The sequence below is a fragment of the Canis lupus genome, chromosome 14, assembly GCF_003254725.2.
Source record: "Canis lupus dingo isolate Sandy chromosome 14, ASM325472v2, whole genome shotgun sequence".
Lineage (NCBI taxonomy): Eukaryota > Metazoa > Chordata > Mammalia > Carnivora > Canidae > Canis > Canis lupus.
The window spans coordinates 6,935,505-6,953,648 of record NC_064256.1 but is presented as its reverse complement, the minus strand read 5'-3'; the positions used below and the strand labels follow the sequence as shown (position 1 = coordinate 6,953,648).

The following is an 18,144-nucleotide window of genomic DNA, read 5'->3' as shown; positions in this document are numbered from 1 at the left end:
GCAAATATCACATATAGAAATATAGGCAACTGGGAAGAGGTAGTATTGTTAAACATGTTTTTAAACTTACATGAGAGATTTTTATAGTACACAAATTTACCAGATAAGTGGTGCTTATTTCTAAACATTAAGTACTATTTTGGTTTTAGCCATTTTTTATTTTAAAAGATGAAATACTTAGGTATACATATAACAAAATAGGGACAAAATCTGTATGAGGAAAACTACAAAACTGATGAGAGAAATAAAAAAAGAACTAAGAGAGATAGATTCCATGTTCATGGATAGGGAAGACTCAATATTGTGAAGATGCCTTAGCTTGACCCCACGAATCCTTTCCCTGTGCTTTAATAAAAACAACTTTTTGTGCACACACACACACACACACACACACAGAATCATAGCTTGATCTAATAAATTCAGTGCAATCTCAGTCAGAGTCCTAGCAAGTTATTTTATGGCTACTGGCAAACTGATTCTGAAGTTTATATAGAGAGGCAAAAGACCCAGAATAGGTAATACAACATTGAAGGAGAAGAAAAAAGTTGGAAGACTGATAGTACTTGACTTCAAGACTGACTATAAAACTACAGTAATCAAGGCCTGTGGTATTGAAGGAATAGACAAATCAATGGAACAGAATAGAGAGCTCAGAAATAGATCCCCATAAATATAGTCAACTGATCTTTGACAGAGGAGCAGAGAATCTCTTTAACAAATGTTGTGCTGGAACAATTGGATATGTACATGCCAAAAAATAAATCTAAACACAGACTTTATACCCTTCCCAAATATTAAAGTGGATTGGAGTCCTGAATATACAATGGAAAACGGGCAGCCTGGGTGGCTCAGCGGTTTAGCGCCACCTTTGGCCCAGGGCCTGATCCTGGAGATGCGGGATCGCATCCCACATCGGGCTCCCTGTGTGGAGCCTGCTTCTCCCTCTGCCTGTGTCTCTCTGCCTCTCTCTCTCTGTGTCTCTCACGAATAAATAAATAATATTAAAAAAAAAAAAAGATTTAAAATGTAAAACTATAAAACTCCTAGGAGATAAAATAGAAAATCTAGATGACCTTGGGTATAGTGATGCCTTTTTAGGGATAACACCAAAGGAAAGATCTGTGAAAGAAAAGAATTGGTAACTGGTATATACAGACAATGGAATATTTCAGCACTGAAAAGAAATGAGCTGTCAAGCCATGAAAAGACACCGAAGAACCTTAAATGCATACTACTCAATGAAAGAAGCCAATCTGTAAAGGTTACATGCTGTATAATTCTAACTATACGAGAAAAAAAAATTTTTTTTTGCTTTGTTTTATTTGGTTTTAAGTAGGCCCTCTGCCCATTGTGGGGCTTGAACTCATGACCCAAGGTTAAGAGTCCCATGCTCTACTGACTCAGCCAGCCAGGTGCCCCCAAAAAAGTCTTAGAAAAAAAGAAAAGCCTACAATGTGTATTTCTATACAGTTAAAGCCAGAATACTATGTACTTTTATAATTTTTATCTTTTCTTGGCAACTTGATATCACCCTGGAAAGCACTGATTACTGAACTATATTGGAACTTCTTTTGGCCTCAGAGCCTCTGAACTCTTCTGCACTTTTTAGTTAGAATGTTATTAGCAATGTTGGGAAAGTTCTAACAGCAACATCATCTCTTCATTAGATGAAGCTGTCCCACCCCCTTGATTTCTTCAGTCTTTCATTACCATGCCTCCTATACATTAAAATATTTTTAGCATTATATAGCTCAACTCTAAGCTATGTACATTTTACATAGAAACCATATTGTAAGAATAAATATATATTATATGTAAGCTATAAAAGTAAACACATATAAATAATATGTAACTATTCAGCATTATCTAACTATTGGCTATTGGCTATGATTTAGAGAAGGATTTTTAGGCTGTGCCTGAAAATCCTTGTCCCCCCGCCTTTACTGTGATTTCTTATGGGAACACCGATTTTTGACATATATTCTAAAAATTAATATACTTTATTTTTAGAGCAGTTTTAATAGAAAAATTGAGCAGAAACTATGGTAAGTCCCTGTATACTCCTTCGCTGCCCCTTCCTTCTATTAACATCTTGCTTTAGTGTAGTAAATTTCTTCTAGTTGATGAACCAATATTAACTAAAGGCCACAGTTTACATTAGGATTCACTATGTTGTACAGTCTAGGTTTTGACAAGGGTGTTGTCCATTCTGGTATCGTACAGAATGGTTTCAATCCTCCCAAATCCTCTGTGCTCCTTCCCTCCCTTTTTCCAAACCCTGATCTTTTCACTGTTTCCATAGTTTTACCTTTTACAGAATGTCATTTGGTTGGAATTATTACAGTTTGTACCCTTTTCAGATTGGCTCTTTCACTTAGCAATGGGCACTTAAGGTTCCTCCGTGTCTTTTTGTGTCTTGATAGCTCATTTCTTTTTTACTGCTGCATAACATTCCATTGTCTGGATGTACCACAATGTGTTTATTCCTTCACCTATTGAAGGGCATCTTGGTTGCTTCCCAGTTTGGCAATTAGTTTGGCAATAAAGCGACTATAAACATTTATGTGCAGGTTTTTACATGTACGTATATGTTCAACTTATTTGACTAAATACCAATGAGTGTAATTGTTAGATCATATAGTATGTTTAGTTTTGTGGTAAGCTGCCAAACTGTCTTCCAGAGTGACTGCCATATGTATTTTTAGGTTGCTCATGCTTTGTGAAAAACACGATATTCAGATATGTAAAGGAATGCTTGTCCTGTGATAGGAAAATGCCCTTACAAGCAGTTGAGGTCTGTATGGCTGACTGTATGGCTGGCTTGTTAATGTTTGTTCTTGTCTGCTTTTTCTTGTATTTATCTGATTGATTGATAGATTCCTCCCTATTGTTCTTATATCTTTACTCTGCTCTACTACATCTCCTGTGTTAGCCTAGGGAATCAGAACTACACTCCTTAGAATAGTATACAAATTTAAAAGGCAAAGTAAGACAAAATTAAATCCTTTCCCAGGGTCTGTTGGCTGTATTATGAGTGAGATTGCAGCATTTTCGGGAAAGGTGGTGTTACATTACCAGTTTCACTATACATAATCTTCAGAGATGAAGCAGAACATTAATTGCTTTCCTTTGCAATTTGTTAATAATAAGGAAAGTGTATAAAATGTTCTAGACTATGATAGCAAAAGATTTGTGGTTTTTTTCTTACACTTCTCTAGGAAAGCATTTCAGCTGTTCAGCTTCTGTTAGAATTCTCAAAGAGGGTGTAAACCTTTGGTTAAAGCTAGTTTTTATACCATCTATGTAATTCTGTGTGTATGTTTGTACACACCCTCGCATGCAGCAGAAATATGTATCAAAAGATCATGTTCTTCCAATAAGTGAAGGGCAAGAATTAAATCAGATTTTATGTATGAGGTATGTATCTATTTCTCCTGAGACAGCCTCCCTCGGATACACCTGTGGAACCCATTGTGCAGAATCAGTTATATGCTCCCTTACTTTCTGTGTACCAGTTTGAGTGAGGCTGCGCAACAAGCCCACTTCTCTAGTGCCCCCAAGTGGTTATGTGTGCTTTACATGAAGGTGTCTAGTGATGGGAGAACTCCCTGTTTTCTGACAACTCACTCTGTCTTCACACCAGTGTTAGAAAAATGATCTGTTAACCAGAATTCTGCCCCTACTTACCCTAACTTCCTACTTATTTTTTCTTACTGTCATTTTCCTAAAGCCCTTTCTTCTCTAGGCATAGACATCTCCATGTTTTCCAGCTGTTTCTTATGATATTGGGCCTTTTCACAGTCCCAGGGAAATAGAATGGGGTTTTTCTACATCTTTAAAAAGTAAAGTGCCTAGCACTAAATATGGGTGTGGTCAGGTTGATGCAGAAATCACCTTTCATTATGCATATTTATCATGTTGCATGTCATATGCTTATTTCTAAATTTAGTGTGAACCAACACCCCTGAATTGTGTGTCTGTGTGTGTGTGTGTGTGTGTGTGTGAGATAATGATACAAATCTTCATCATCCTATGTTTTTCTCTAATGGTTTTTTTTTTTAGACCAAAGTTCTGAGTGGTATGTTTATGCCTATTAAAATTTGTCCAGTGAGATTTTGTTTAATATTCTTAGTCTGTTTGGAGTCTATGGACTTTGATTTTACCCTCCATGGGTGTACTTCACTATCTCCGGCATCTCTAGATATCTTCCTACTTGACCAGCATATCGTTTTGGACTCTTTAGTCTCCAGAACTGTCCTATTGCTGCCTTTTTTTTTTTCACTTATTTTTCTCAGGGGCAAATTCCAGTTTCTATTACTTTGATGGATATGTATGTCTAAACATAACCCTCAGACAATAGAAAAACGTACATTTGCAAAGCCACTAAGAAGTTGTGTGCTTGAGTCATGTTGAATATCAGAAACCTTTATTTTTTTTCCCTTTTTGGAGATTTACTATATGTTAATTTTTATTATACAGTGTTCTTTTGATATTTTGGAGCCAATTCATATGTCTAATGCTTTCTGTACACTTTTCTGGATGCACTTGGAAAGACACGGCTCAGGGACTGTGTCTGTCAAGCCTAGCAGATAATATGACCTTGGGGCTAGTCTGTAAGGCAGAGGCCCTAACAGGAGACTAATCCTCGGGCCTCAGTTTCCCAGCTGCACAGTGGAAGACTTGTATTAATCAGGGAATTTCCACCTGTGTTCTGTAGAGCCTTCAAGAGCCTTGAGAGGACTTACAGGAAATGAGGAGGATGAATGGGTATAGCTGTCTATGTTTCCCAGCTTCTTCAGTAAGAGAAGTTCCACTTTTATGTTTTCAGGTTCCGCATAGGATTCTGCTTAAAGAAAGAATTCCTACAGAACATCATGCAGCTTTGACACTCTATGTATGTGTCTCTGTGATTCCATGAGCTTGGAGGCCATCCTCAGATTTTTCATTTGGTAAAGGGGGAGGAAGGGGCTTATTATGGTATTTGTCTTTTCTTTCCTAGACCTGGAAATCACCACCCCACCCTCATTATAAAAGTAATTATGTTCCTATTATTCTAAAGGGAGAAAAAATTATATAAAAAATAAAATCTTCATAATTCTGTTCTGCACTGAAGAGCATTCTTAATAGTTTCAATGTATCTTTCTAGAGATTACTTTCTTTGCTCATAACCATATCCATAATTTTTTTTCCCTCTGAATGAGATTATATCATTCTAGCAGATTTTTATAACCTGGGTTTTTCTTTTGTTTTGTTTTTTTGTTTTTGTTTTTGTTTTTTGCTTTTGTTTTTCAATTTCCAACAGCATATATTGTGGACATTTTCTGTGTCAGTACACATCAGTCTACTTTATACTTTAATATTTCTAGAGTATTCCTCTGTACTAATGATTTATAACTATACTAAGTCAGAGTGAATATTCCTTGTTGCATAACACATGGTATCTGTTCTAAAGTATAACCCTAGTTTTATTTACATATTGCTACTGGCATGGTCATCTTTTAAAAATAGTTTACTCTTTATTCCCCCCTTTTGGGGTAGTGATATTTGTTGTCCTCCCTCCCCCCTCCCGGTTGCTTCTCTTTCCTCTGGTCTGATTACAGATCAAGACCTCAGAAATATTATCACAATTAAGCTCAGATGCAGATAGACCTTTTCTTTTAGGCAATAGCTCTTATTTAATGTCCCCTTTAATAGTTACAAGTCTGTTCTTAAGAACAAAATCTTGGCAGCCAGAATTGTACTTGACACTTTTATTTCAGTGTATTACTGCTGGTGAGAAAGGCAGTTGACTTGTTTTGACCCAAGTGAGCTTAGTTCTAAGAGACTAGGAAGGTGGGTGACAAGCAGCTTTTAGTGGTTTGACAGCCAGCTGCAGGACGTCTATTGTGGCCAGGACCAAGTGGCTGCTCATAAATGTATATGGTAAATTACATTTGATGGTCCCTTTTCCCCTTCTGTTTTTTAGAATTTTATGAAAGATCACATGGAGAAACTGGTAGTGAAAAAAATTTTTTTATTCTTATAGGATGATTATTATCTTCTTTGTATAGTGCTCTATAATTCAAATACTTATTCTAAACAGATACAACATTTGACAGTCATGGAAAAATTTTGTGTTTTTTTTTTTTTTAACAGGAAATATAGTGTAAATGTTATTTAGGGAGCTTTTATTCCTTTAGAAACTTAGGATAGCATTCCCCTTCCCCCTTTAGTTTAGGGATATCTTATACAGGTTAAACAAATTCTAAAATGGAAATGTTATTCTAGTTTTAAGAAATCATTTAATTTTATATTCAACTACTTTCTAAATTTCATTTATTTCAGTCTTGAAACATCTGTGCTTTTTTACTTTTCTCTAACTTCCTTTTCTAATCTAAGATTCTAAGATCATTTTTTCCTTCTTACTACTGTTTGTAACTTTGATTAAATGCTATCCAAAATTTAATTTTGTAAGTCATTCAAGATATAGTTTATTTTAATGGATTACTCACAAAGTGAATGTGAGAATTTTTATTTCTGAATGAGTACTATTCAAAATTTAGATGTCTGACATTTTTTGAAATATGGGTAGAAACTATTATCTTATGTCATTTAGAAAGGTTTGTTACTGTTTTCATTACAAAATCTCTGGGTACTATTTATCTTTGTCTTAAAATATATTTCATGTATTCTTAGTCCAAGTAATTTAGGAAGTTCTAATATCTCAATTTTTCAGCACACGAATTTGAGTGATTTTTATGAGTTTTGAACAGTTCTAGGGTAAAGCTGAAGTAAAGCACTGAATAAAATAGAAAACTCTTTGCCCTCATAAGCTTACTTTTTGTGGGTTGAGGAAAAAAAATGAAATAAACAAATATTACATCAGATGATGGTGAGTGCTATGGGGAAAATGATGTCAGCTTGAGATTGTCTCCATACTGTTCAGATTAATCCTCAAAATACTAAAGCTGCAAATAGAAACATGGATTATATATAATGGACTTTTTATTGACTATTGATTATTGATGTGCGGTTTGAGTGGATTCTCATATGTGTTGTCTGCTTCCTTTCATGCAGCTCTCAATGTTACAGTTTTATTAATAATTCTTAGTGTGGTTCTGTTTGTTGTTGCTTAAAATAATAACTTCCAAAGTGGCTTACAGTTAAAAATTTTTTTCACATTTCATTTTTTAAAGTGGCTATTGCATAATAGTTAAGGTTGTACCATATGAAATTGATTTGACTATCTTGGGCCTACAAAAAGCAATTTCAGTTTGTTCTAATACTGTGGTATACCTACTTTTAAAAATAAAATATGAACATATTTTGTAAACTATAAAGCAGTGTGCATATTGTCAAGATTTAAATTTTGTTTCTGCCACTCCCTATTTGCTCTAGAACAATTACTTAACCTATTGTGCCTCATTTCATGTTATGTCAGTGAGGATAATAATTAACACTACCTCATAGAGTTGAGGATTACATGAGATTATATATGTAAAAGTTTTAGAAAAGCATCCAGCATGTAGTTATAAGGGCTCAGTAAATGTTAGCTATTACTACCCTATGAGGCAGACATTATTTCAGTTTTGCAGAGAACAAAACAGAAGGTCATCGACATTTTAGGATTTTTTTTTTTTTTTTGCAAGGTTATGCAACTAGAAATCAAAACCAGGCACTTCTGACTCCAGGTTCTGGCTTCTTTCTACTTACACTATAGCAGCTCTTAGGAAAAGAAAGAAAAGAAGGAAAGAAAGAATATTTGTATAATAATTTATAGAGCACATTTTTAAAATTTCTCCAGGGGCTACTAACTTATTTATGTAGTTATCTGTTTTTATAGATGTTTGACATCCATAAAGAAAATCGACAAATCTGTAAACTGAAATGTGATAGGTAATTGCAAACCAGTGTTATATTGTCCCTTAGAAAAGATAATAGTGGCACTTTTATAATTGATTTGTTGAGAAATTAACCTAAATAATAAATGTTGACATTAATATTTCTAAGAATATAAGTGTAGTTCTTATATTGTTCAAAAAATGAGCAAAAATAAATGTTAAAAAACAATTAAAAATAGTTTTTAAAACAGTTTAAAAAGCATCTAAAAGCAGTTAAAACAAACATACTTAAGCTACCAATTCACTACATTCTACCCAGCATTTCTACATGAATATCAAACAGGTTATCTCAGTTGTTCCTCTGACATTCATCCCATTTCAGTAAAGCCTGAAGACTATTGTGTTCTTCCACTTGCTCAAACCAAAAACCTTGGAGTCAACCTTGACTCCTCTTTCACTCTACCCTGCATCCAAATAATCCGAAAATCCTAGCAGCTCTACTCTTAACATCGCACCTCCACGTCTGTCTGCTACTTTGGTCCAAGCCATGCTTTTCTTTCACTAGCCTTATAATTGGTCTTCCTCTACTCTTCTCCCTCCCTTCAGTCTGCTCTCATAGAGCAGAGCAATGAGGCTTTAAAATCGTGAATCAGAAAATCAGATCACATCTCTGACCTACTCAAAACCTTCCAGACTGCCTGTCTCACTCAGAGTAAAATCCAAAGATCTATGTAGCCCTCAAGGCCCCACAAGCCTGACCCTGGCTAACCTTTCTGACCTCATCTGCCCTTGTCCCCCAACTTAGGGTGCTTCAGGCATACAGGCCATTTTGCTATTCCTCTATCACACCAGGCATGGTCCTGCCCCAGCATATTTGTATTAGCTGTTCTTATTGCCTGGGATACTCTTCCCTCAAGTATTTCATGCTATCTCTCTCATTTCCTACAGATCTGAGCTCAGATATCTGGTTAGAAAGGCAGTCCTTTTTTTTTTTTTTTTTTTTTTAAAGATTTTATTTATTTATTCATAGACACAGAGAAAGAGAGGCAGAGACACAGACAGAGGGAGAAGCAGGCTCCATGCAGGGAGCCCGATGTGGGACTCGATCCTAGGTCTCCAGGATCACACCCCAGGCTGCAGGCAGCGCCAAACCGCTGCGCCACCGGGGCTGCCCCAAGAAAGGCAGTCCTTGACCAGCACCCTCCCATCCCCCTGCCTCCCTTCTTCCTGAAATATTTCATATATATATATATATGAATGAAATACACACACATATATACATATATATTTATGTATATACTTGGGTTTTGTTTATTGTTTATCTCCCTCTGTTAGGATGTCAAAACCAGAGGCACCTGGGTGGCTCAGGTGGTTAAAGTGTCTGACTTCAGCTCAGGTCATGATCCCAGGGTCTTGGGATTTAGCTACACATCGGGCTCCCTGCTCAGTGGGGAGCCTACTTCTCTCTCTCTTTCCTGCTAGTGTCCTCTGTCACTACCTCTCTCAAATAAGTCAATAAAATCTTTAAAAAAAAAAAAAAAAAAAAGGATGTCAAATCCAAGAATGCAGGTATCTGTTTTGCTGTCTCCTCTGTGTCTGCATTAGTGCTTGACATAGTTGGTAATAATCACCTATGTGTTGAGTGAATGAATGTATTGAATCTCTTGGCAAGTCATTATCTCAACTTTCCTTTCACTGGGCTTGGTACTGTTGACTTCTCCCTTCATTTGGCCACTGATGACACTGCTGTCTTCTCATTCTCGTTTCTTCTTCTAATCCTCTCATTATTCTTCATATGTTACTGTTTTTTCCTCTTTAATACACCCTTTGAATATTCCCCAAGTTTCCTTGCTCCTTTTTGTCCAACTTTACATGTTTACAACTGTTACATACATTTTCTGGTCAGTTTGATTCGTGCATCTGCTTTCCTTCCCATCTCCTTGTTGATGAGTTCTACACTTACACCTGCAGCACCACTCCAGCTATGGGGCTCTTCAGATAGCTTAGGTGAATATTATCATAAACTATCTTTCTCTGTAGTTCTGCTCTTTTCCTGTTCCTTGCCTTGGTTAATGAGCCACTGATTAATCAGCCAGAGAAGTGGCCGTCATCCTGGATTTATTTTGTCCTCACTGTTCTCATCCAGTTGTTCACTAAGCCCTTTCCATTTTCACCACTTAAGTATTTCAGACACCCTTTCCCTCCCCATTGTCTTAGCTCAGGCAACTATGAGTTCCTCGCATGGACCATTGAATTAGTGACCTGACTGGCTTCACTGACCACCCAAGCCATTCTTTAGCCATCCAGAATTAGTTATTTTATTTTATTTTATTTTATTTTTAATTTTATTTATTTATGATAGAGAGAGAGAGAGAGAGAGAGAGAGAGAGAGGCAGAGGGAGAAGCAGGCTCCATGCACCGGGAGCCCGATGTGGGATTCGATCCCGGGTCTCCAGGATCGCGCCCTGGGCCAAAGGCAGGCGCCAAACCGCTGCGCCACCCAGGGATCCCCAGAATTAGTTATTTTAAATAGTGAGACAGTGAATACACCATCCATAAATTGTGCATTATTTATGGAAAATACAGTAGATATTACCTTTCTTTTATTTTTTTTTAAAGATTTTATTTATTTATTCATGAGAGACACACAGAGAGAGGCAGAGAGACAGCCAGAGGGAGAAGCAGGCACCCAGCAGGGAGCCTCATGCAGGACTTGATCCCAGGACTCAGGCATCACGCCCTGAGCTGAAGGTAGATACTCAAACACTGAGCCACCCAGACATCCCTAATATAGTAGATACTAGGGCTTTGGTTACTGGAACTTGACCATTCTGCATATATTTGATTTCCAGTGATTGGTTTGGTCCCCATTTTTACATGTTTTTTATTTCATGTTTCCATAATAATCTAATCTCAAATAAAAGGGACTTTTGTACTATTTAAAATTTAGTTTTCAAATAATTTTTATTAAAATGGTATGATTACAAACATAAAAATTATGTGCACAATTCTCCTTTTTTTTTAAAAAGATTTTATTTATTTACTCACGAGAGACACAGAGAGAGGCAAAGACATAGGCAGAGAGGCAGGCTCCATGTAGGGAGCCCGATGTGGGACTCGATCCCAGGACTCCAGGATTACGCCCCGAGCCAAGGCAGATGCCCAACCGCTGAGCCACCCAGGCGTCCCATCCATTTTCCTCAAGAAACTTTTTTAACAGTTTTGTTCTCTATCTATTGAAAGTGGGAGTGGGTAATTTGCTAGATCATTTAAAATGAATGAAGAAGAATATGAAATCAGTTGCCCACTCTGGTGCTCACTGAAGACTCTTGCTTCAAAAGACATGGCTTTGAAACTTCATGAATTGCATTTATTCCTGCGGCTGGAGAGCATTGTACCAGGCTTCTCAGATTGTAGGAACCAGTCCTCAATGTAGCTATATCTTTTCAGGCAGAGATGGTGGGGGCTTAAGGAGGCATGGTAGGCAGCCTGGGGTGGTAACTGCAGGTACAGTTTTGAAAAAGTACTTCAATATGCATATTTATAGTGCAAATTTGTTATAATACGAGTTCACTGTACCCTCAGTAAAACCCAAATTTTGGCTTGAAGATATGCACATGATAGTGTGGGATAGCAGTTAAGGAGCCCAAGCCAGTAATGGTCAGATTGTACTCCAGGACATAGGGCAGGTCTTTGATGGACTGAATGGAGCACTTGATTAGAAAGCAGGAGATGTGGGTTTGGGTTTGCCACTAACTAGAGATGTTACTTTGGGTAACTCACTTAACCTTTCTGGGTCTCGACTAAATCTGTAAAATGAGAAAATCAGACTAGATGGTCTCCAAGGTCTTATGTATTTTTTTTATTTTTTTATTTTTATTTTTTTTAGTTTGCCTTTGGTTAAAGGAAAGCTCTATGGGGAGTAGAACCTGACTAGTTATCAAGATAGAAAGATATAGTTAATGAGAGTCAAAGTAAGTAGTCCCAGCTTTTCTTAGCCAACCTTTATCTGGGAATTATTTGTACTTCCTAAAAAATCTAATAGTAGGAAAAGCTTACAATGAAAGAACGTCTCCTGCCTCATCTCTTTTCTTCTATTCTCAGCCTTACTGTCCAAAGACAATGTTTAAAACCTATTTCACTGTTTTTGTTTTTAGCTTCTCCTGAAGTCACTTTCATAAGATTTATTAATATGTATAAACTTCTGTTCCTTATTCATCAACTTTAAGCAATATCTTGTAGATTTTTTATATGAAAAATAAGAACTCACTTTTTCTGCCTCTTCCTCTCTCCATCTCCCATTAGTTGATAATTATATTACTTATAGACTTGTTATCTTTATAATTTTAAGTGATAACTTTTTTTTTTTTGATCCATCAACTTTCAATAGGGTCTTAATCTGCCATTATATAAAATGGTATAAGTACCCTTGCCCTTCCTGCCCTCTTCCTATATTCTACCTTTTGGGAGCTATCCTTCCCTTTTTCATTGTCAAGGTTAATGTTTTCTTCCTGCCCTTCATCCACTGCCAAGTATTATGTGGTCATTCTTATGTTTAGATTGTTGGTTTTACTGCATTTCCTTTCCATGCCTGCTAGAATAGTCAGAATCATAACTGTGTGATGAAACAAGGTTTTATGTCTGTTACGAGCTAAGGAGATAATCAGGCATATGTGAAAGACTTTAGGAAATCATTCATTTATTCTTTATTCAACAGATATTTATTAAATATCAGAATTGTCATCACAGTGCTACTTATAATAGTGAAAATTTGGAAATAACCTAAATGACTTTAGGGAATTAGTAAAATAACTACTGTATATATTTACAGAGAATGCTCTGCAAACATTAAAAACTGATTTGAAAATGTTAATAATATAAACAATTTTATTCTAATGTTAAATTTTAAAATGTTTATAAAACAGTATGTACACTTGGGCACCTGACTGGCTCAGTGGGTAGAGCATGTGACTCTTGATCTCAGAATTGTGAGTCTGAGTCCCATGTTGGGTGTGGAGATTACTTTAAAAAAAAAATAGTATGTACCCTGTAGCCTCACTTTTTAAAGTGAACAAAATAAAACCAACTATATAAAAAATTTGGCAGTTGGGGGAAGAGGGATGCTAGAAACCTATATAATCAAATTGTTGGCTTGGTAACATGGCCATCTCAGGTTGTAGTGATTTGTTTCTTCTTTGTTTTTCTCATCTGTATTTTTTTTTTTTTTTAATTCATTGCAGACTCAGAGACGTAGACATAGAAATAGAAGCAGGGTCCTCACAGGGAGCCCGACTGGGGACTCAATCCCCCGACCCAGATCACACCCTGAGCCGAAGGCAGATGCTCAACCACTGAGCCACCCAGGTGTCCCTCTCATCTGTATTTTCTGTTACCCAAAAACAATTTGTTGCTTCTATAATAATACATTTAAAAAATATTTTATTTATTTACTTGAGATAGAGCGAGAGCAAGCAAAAATATTTTATTTATTTACTTGAGATAGAGCGAGAGCAAACAATTTGTTGCTTCTATAATAATACATTTAAAAAATATTTTATTTATTTACTTGAGATAGAGCGAGAGCAGCCCCAGAGCATGCATGGGGCTGGGGGTGGGAGTAGAGCAGAGGGAGAGGGAGAAGCAGGCTCTCCATTGAGTAGGGAGCCCGACTGGGGGTGCAATCCTACGACCCTGGGATCATGACCTGAGCTGAAGGTAGACACTTTAACCAACTAACTGAGCCACCCAGACACCCCTATAATAATACATTTTTAAACTAAAAATAATTAAGAATTGCCGGTCATAGGTTTTCTTGGAATACTAACACTAAAACAATCTGGGAGTACCTGATAAGAATTCAGTAAATATTTGTAAAGCGAATGACAGAATGATTGAATTGCAGATTTGTAGATCTATATAGTATTGACACTTATACCTTCATAATTTTATCCAGAGACAAGTACTAGCTCAGTTATCTCAGAAGAAAAATGATGCATTGAACTGTCCTCCAGAATCTAAGGAACAGCTTTAACTAACTGAATGTTGGCTGTGTAATGACAGATCCAGCAGGATTGAGGCCCATCACAGAAGCAGCCAGGCAACAATGCTATATTTCACTGAGCAGGATCTGAAATAAAAGTGTCCTTTGTGCTTATCTGAGATGAAGGGGTGGGACTTAGAGCAATTTAAGTTATTTCCCCTTAATGGAAATTGAGACAGTCTCTGATCCTGCTATCACATGACAACTACTTATTTGATTTTTGGTAATTTGGGGAGCAGCTGTGGACAAATGATTTTTCTGTAAAAAGAACCAGCTGTGCTCTGACCCGGTAGCAAATGCCTAGGCGTACTAACATCCCTATCCACTATGTTCTAAACCAGGGATAGCTCCAGCAACTCACTTGCTTTTTATTGATTTTTGTGGCTGTTAATAAGCATCTAAATATTTGCAAATGCATTTTCTAATCCCTTTTATTGTTGTCATCGACCCTCCATTCAGGGCACTGTGATAGACACAGGGTTATAAGATGTTTTACAATGTGGATAGACTACTTTCCTCGGAGGGATAGGTCAGCATTAGCTTTATTTTTAGAAGATTAAATTACAGTGTAAAGAAAGAATCTGGAGTGAAGGCAGCCAAGGGCGTGTTCCTTTCATCTACAGACTTTTACAGATTCTGCTGTCTGGATGTTCATTGATGCCCCCTCATTATACCACGTGATTTCACAAGCTGTTGCCTCTGCCCGCAGTGCCCTTCTTCATTCTGGCACCTGACAAACTCCTGGCTGAAGGCTCATCTCCTTTGTGATATCCACTTGATGTCCTTGCAGCCTTGTTTTCTCTGTGCTTATTAGCCCACTGGTGAATGTGATTTTTGCTTTTTTTAAAATGGCACATGGCTTCTTACTTAACTATTAATTTGTACTTATGTTTTTAAGCTCTTATAACCCAGGGGATTAAGAAACACAATAGGGGAATTGGGTAGGTAGGGTCTTCTATAATGAATAAAAGAAACCTTTACTTTGGGGATCCCTGGGTGGTGCAGCGGTTTGGCGCCTGCCTTTGGCCCAGGGCGCGATCCTGGAGACCCGGGATCGAATCCCACATCGGGCTCCCGGTGCATGGAGCCTGCTTCTCCCTCTGCCTGTGTCTCTGCCTCTCCCTCTCTCTCTCTGTGACTATCCTAAATAAATAAATAAAAATATTAAAAAAAAAAAAAGAAGCCTTTACTTTGGATTATGAACATCTGTAGGGCAGCTGAAAGTCTTTTTTCTATCTTTCAACCTTTTTTTACCCTTCAGTGTTGAATTTTCACAAGGGACAGATTGGTCTGAATTATTGTATAAACCTACTTTATTAGAAATTTCTTTAACAGTGATGCCTGTGGTTAGAAGCAAATCATTTCAAAACTTAAAAATAGGGATCCCTGGGTGGCGCAGCGGTTTGGCGCCTGCCTTTGGCCCAGGGCATGATCCTGGAGACCCGGGATCGAATCCCACATCGGGCTCCCAGTGCATGGAGCCTGCTTCTCCCTCTGCCTGTGTCTCTGCCTCTCTCTCTCTCTCTCTCTGTGTGTGACTATCATAAAAAAAAAAATTAAAAAAAAAATTAAAAATAGAGTGTAGAGGGGCACCTGGATGTCTCAGTTGGTTAAGTGTCCCACTCTTGATTTCAGTCCAGGTCATGATCTCAAGGTTGTGAGATCAAGCCTTGAGTCAGGCTTTTTGCTCAGTGTGGAGTTGGCATGAGATGCTCTCTCCCTCTCCCGCTGTCCCTCCCCCTGCTTGTGCTTTTTCTCTCTCTCTTTATAAATAATTAAAAAAAAAAAAAAAAGAATGTAGAGCTGTACCAATGTGGTAGCCACAGCCACATGTGGTTAAGTTAAAATCAATTAAAACTAAACAAAATTTAATTTTTAATGCCTTAGTTATAGTTCTCACATTTTCATGTGGTTAGTGGCTACTGTTTTGGACAGTGTAACTTTAGAGCATTTCCATTGCAGAAATTTCTATTGGACAGTGCTCATCTAGAACCTATAGAAGAGTTCATGTATTTTAAAGCATTTGGTGAAGTAGATTCACCTAATTCTTCTTTTCTGTGGAAGGGTGTTTGTTCCATTTGAAGAATTTTAAGCAACTTGAAATTACCTGTGCTTTCTTTACATTTTTCTTTGGTTATGGCACCCTCTAGTGTTTCAGCTTTGGTGTAGCTATGTTATCATGAAAAAAATATTTGTGATTTGAGTCCAAGAACATTGAAATATTTTGGAAAATTTTGTGTATATATGCATTTTTCTAGGGAGGAGGTCTGTAGTTTTCACACATCCTTAAAAGGATGCATAATCCAAAAAAAAAAAAAAATCAAGAACTACTCTCCAGTAGAGATCATTCCTTTATATGGCCAAAACTTTATTATTTTTTTAAGTGATCTCTACACCAAATGTGGGACTCAAACCCACAGCCCTGAGATCAAGCATCATATGTTCCACCAGTTGAGCCAGCCAGGTGCACTTGGCCAAAACCTTTCAGTTTGTGATCTATAAGCATTTTATTCTCCCAATATAAAAATAAATCATGGGGCCACTGGTGGCTCAGTTGGTTAAGCGTTTGACTCTTGATCTCAGGGTGGTGAGTTGAAGTACCATGTTGGGCTCTATATTATGCATGGAGCCTACTTTAAAAAATAAAAAACTCGACAAAATAATAATAAAATAAATCATGTAATCCTCCTTTTGACATTTCTGATGCTTTGCTTATATTTCTATATGGAATTAATGATAATAATATGTAATACATAGTACTTATATATCATGTCCCATATTAAGTACTTGTACATACTAACTCATTTGGTCCTTAATTCTATTAAGTAGGTTCTATTATTCTCCCCATTTGAGAGATGATGAAACTAAGGCATAGAAGTCAAGTGGAAGCTGAGTGAAGTAAGTCAGTCGGAGAAGGACAAACATATGTTCTCATTCATGTGGGGAATATAAATAATAATGAAAGGGAATATAAGGGAAGGGAGAAGAAATGTGTGGGAAATATCAGAGAGGGAGACATAACGTAAAGACTGCTCTGGGAAACGAACTAGGGGTGGTAGAAGGGGAGGAGGGCGGGGGTGATTGGGTGATGGGCACTGGGGGTTATTCTGTATGTTGGTAAATTGAACACCAATAAAAAAAAGGGGGGGGGAAGAAGTCAAGTGGAACTTCTCTCGGGTACTAGTGAATGGCAGGGAAAAGACATGAATCCAATAATACTTCAGCTTCAGACTGCAGTCTTAATCACCTTGCTGTAGAAGTGGGGTTAAGCCTTTAAGCAGGTATGAGGTGGAATGAAGAGGAGACTTTGCATACCCTTGTACACTTTGTGTCCAGTTATATAATAAAAAAGAGGGGCACCTGGCTGGCTTAGTCAGTTGAATGTGTGACTCTTGATCTCAGGGTTGTGAGTTCAAGACCCACATTGGACATGGAGCCTATTTAAAAAAATTATTTTTAAAGAAAAAAATAATAACTAAATTGCTGCAAGCCACACTGGAAATTATAGTTAGTACCCACAATGTCTGCCAAGAATTTAGAGTGGTAGATGATTTCTTTGATTGGTCCATATTAATTGAAAAGTATGGCAAATCTTTTTGTGGCTGTCACTATTATTTCCATAAAAAGACATTTATTGTATTACTGTGATGTTGATTTTGATGTTTCTGAAATGTTAGATTTACTAAGTACCTGACTGGCTTAGTCCATAGAACATCCACCTCAGGGTCCTGAGTTCAAGGCCCACATTGGGCACAGAGTTTACTAAAAATTAAAAAAAAAAAAGAAAAAGGTAGGTAAGATACACTCAAACAGATAAAAGTTTGTATTTATATCTTCTACCTCCCTTTCTATCTGTACCCTCTTCTTCTAAGTGTCCCATTTCTCTTTCCATATTTTTAGATTATTTTTTTATTTATTCATGAGAGACATAGAGAAAGAGAGGCAGAGACATAGGCAGAGGGAGGAGAAGCAGGCTCCATGTGAGGATCATGATGTGGAACTCGATCCTGGGATCCCAGGATCACACCCTGAGCCGAAGGCAGATGCTCAACCTCTGAGCCACCCAGGTGCCCCTAATTTAGTCTTGTTTTAATGACTTATGAGAGTTAAGATTTTGAATTCAACTTCCACGTGTATGGAAACAGAAACCTTAGTGGTGGACTTACAGAAAAAAAAAAGTCCTTAGAATTTACTTTATCAAAAAAAAAAAAAAAAAGAATTTACTTTATCGACAGTATAAAATATCAGTACATTTTATTACATCAACTTGTGTAAGTCAGTATA

General features: G+C 37.1%; 1 protein-coding gene across 6 annotated transcripts in view; it reads left to right on the top strand.

The window, feature by feature from the left end:
- NRF1 (nuclear respiratory factor 1) overlaps positions 1-18,144 on the top strand; it is a 138,604-nt gene that overhangs the window by 23,280 nt on the left and 97,180 nt on the right. For 2 of the 6 annotated variants that reach the window (XM_025471624.3, XM_035698612.2), the window contains exon 2: positions 4,829-4,894. The exons of the other annotated variants lie outside the window; for them this stretch is intronic. The gene's annotated coding sequence lies outside the window, so the exon portion shown is untranslated. The remainder of the gene's footprint in view (positions 1-4,828; positions 4,895-18,144) is intronic. 6 annotated transcript variants of the gene reach the window in all.